Source organism: Triticum aestivum, chromosome 6B (assembly GCF_018294505.1).
Source record: "Triticum aestivum cultivar Chinese Spring chromosome 6B, IWGSC CS RefSeq v2.1, whole genome shotgun sequence".
Taxonomy (NCBI): domain Eukaryota; kingdom Viridiplantae; phylum Streptophyta; class Magnoliopsida; order Poales; family Poaceae; genus Triticum; species Triticum aestivum.
The window spans coordinates 113,538,697-113,541,746 of record NC_057810.1 but is presented as its reverse complement, the minus strand read 5'-3'; the positions used below and the strand labels follow the sequence as shown (position 1 = coordinate 113,541,746).

Here is a 3,050-nt window from a genome sequence, read left to right as displayed (position 1 = left end):
GCGGCCGCGTTCGCGGCAGGTCTGGTGCTCCCCTTGCTGTTGGACACCGTCTGGTCGACCTTGTTTGTGCCATGGCTCCCCCTATGCCATCCTCGTCTTTGATGCCGGCAAGCAGCACCCCCTCCCCATTTGTTAGGTCGGTGGTTAGGCCGTTAGGCATGGTGTAAGATCGATTTTCCACTAAACGAATCGTCTATGTCGACTAGGTTATGGACGCACGGATGAGGCTGATAATTCAGGCAACAGCACTGATAAGTGTGATTCAGGTATGGGTCATGTTCATGCACCAGCGAGTTGTTCGTCGTGCTGGGAGACCTTTGATCCGCTATGGTCCAATGTTTATCCGAGAACAAGAGAGGATCCAAAATCTGAACTACATCTACAACTGCAATGACGTCAAGGCTCTATGGATGCTTCGAATGAAAAGAGCACCATTTGCCAGGCTTGTCGAGACCTCCAGGAGCAGGGGGCTGCTACAAGATAACATCAACACCAGTGTGGAAGAGCAAGTGGCCATGTTCCTCCATGTTGTTGGCCATAACCAGAGGTTCGGGGTCATTCACAACACGTTCAGGAGATCAATGGAGACCATCTCTATGTACTTCAAGCAGGTGCTTTTTGCTGTTGGGGCGCTTAGAGGAGAGATGATCAGGAGACCATCTGGCCGGACTCCACCCAAGATTCACGGAAGTCCCGGATGGTATCCATACTTCAAGGTGACCACTGACAATATACACTTTTCATGGCTTGATATGCTTGTATTGTTCAAGTTGAGCACTAACACAGGCTTGTGATGCCATTTTCAGGATTGCATTGGGGCAATAGATGGTACTCATGACACTGCCAGAGTTCCTAGGTCTAGTCTGCAGCATACATGGGGAGGAAGCACTACACGAGCCAGAATGTGCTTGCTGCTGTTGACTTTGATCTGAAGTTCACATATGTGCTGGCTGGCTGGGAGGGGTCAGCACATGATGCTAACATTCTCAGTGACATCATGAGTCGACCTGATGGGATCAACATCCCCGACAACAAGTTCTACCTTAGAGATGTTGGCTATGCATGTCGGCCGGGTGTTTTTCCACCCTTCAGGAAAACCAGGTACCATCTCAACGAGTTCTCTGGTAGAAACTATCCTAGGACAGCACAGGAGCTATTTAATCTCAGACACTCCGGCCTTAGAGTAACTGTTGAGAGGGCATTTGGAGCTATGAAGAATAGATTTAAGATCCTGGATCAGAAGCCATTCCACCCATACTCCACTGAGGTTAAGCTTGCTCTTGCTTGTTGCATTCTACATAACTGGATCCTCCAGTAGGGCTTTGATGAACACGTGCCTGAGGAGGAAGAGGTCGAGCCTGACGATGGTGTTAGCTCCGGCCATGGTGTTCAGGCATTTGACAATGACGCTTGAAAGAACAAAAGGTTGGAGTGGTCAGAGGCAATGTGGCTTAACAGAGGTCAGTGCAGGATTTGAAGAAGAGGAAGAAGAAGCAGCAACAGCAGCAGAAGCAAAAGCAGAAGCAGAAGAAGAGGAAGATGAAGATGAAAATCTGGTAGCAGCAACACCAATGAACTATCCCCTATTTAGCCAATGGCTCTTAATAATTTGTTCTGTCATTTGATAGTAGTTAGGATGAACTGTCATTTGTTTAACTAGCTGGCACTACTACATGTTCAGATTATGTGTGGTAAGCTCACCACTAGTTAGAAGTGGTGACAACACCTTATGCAGGTTGCAACCCAACACCATTTCATATGTGCGCCTAATGCAATGCGGGAAACCAAACGCCATGTCAAAAATGGTTGTCTCATGCAACTAATGTACATGCAGGCAACCAAAGTATGTGCATTTGGGGTCTTTTTGCCTGCATCCCCTCAAACCGGCTCACTAGAGCCAGACTTGCCGGGCCAGGCTCGATTGGCAATGTAACCAAACATGCCCTAAATTGTGCGCACATGCACAATCCCTCTGATATGTGTTGGGATCCAATATCGAAGCGGTTTTTCACATGTTGTGCGGACTGCAGGATACGTATAAGCTTTATAGATTTGAACATGTCCGTCAATACCGGCCTTCTTCTTACATATCCATTTGCAATTGTTCACGTCATTTGGTGGATCAACCAAGTTAGAAAATTAATTGTCATCCATGAACTTTAACTAGGATATCATGGCCTCAAACCATGACGCGAAATTTGTACTCACCATCACTTCCACATAAATCAAAGACTCGTTGTCCAGTAAAAAATACATTGCGTAATTGTGTAGCCTGGCAAACCTCAGTGGTCTAGGTGTAATCTCAATCACGGTTTCCCTGACTGGTTCTATTGAGATGGCATCACTCCCTGAGTGGTTTATCTCAAACTTCTTTGAGTTGAATCGTTCTCGCAATGACCTTTTGAATGAGAAAATCTTTCTCAAGGAAGACATAGTGTCGAGCGACAAACACTTTTTCCTCTTCTCGGTTGTAGAAGCAATACCATATAAACTACAAGAAATGTCCACATCCGTGATAATACTCCTTTGTAATAGAAGTGGAGGTTTGTGTCATAGATGTTCATCTCTCACGGATCTATGAGAGAAACAAAAACGTCAAATCATGTATATTGTAGTTGACTTCTATGGCAACCGCGTTTTTTCTCAGAGTGTGATCAGAAGACTTTGTCATCATATCTACATTAGCGATCTGAAAGATAAAGAATTAGACATAAAACAATTTTTGCATGTATATGAACCCCGCTTTGGAAAATTGGTACAACGGTAAGATGGACAATATCATACTAGTATGCCTTTTATTGGTACACAATAACACCATGATACAAACATATATCTATGTACCATGGTCATTGTATTGCCTATTCCATCCCATATTATATTGAAAAATCAAGATAGATACACAATTTAAAATAGAATTAACATAATATGACAGTGTTCATATCATCAACCAAACCAGTTAATGGTTGTGCACATCACTTGATGCAGAGCCCAGGGGCAATCCTCCTTTTTGAAAAAAAAATCGACCAAATCAGTTAAGACAAAGATAGGAA

At 44.3% G+C, this 3,050-nt stretch overlaps 1 pseudogene; it reads left to right on the top strand.

The window, feature by feature from the left end:
* The first annotated feature begins 209 nt into the window (after positions 1–209).
* LOC123138240 (putative nuclease HARBI1) lies at positions 210–1,453 on the top strand (annotated as a pseudogene).
* Positions 1,454–3,050: the final 1,597 nt, after the last annotated feature.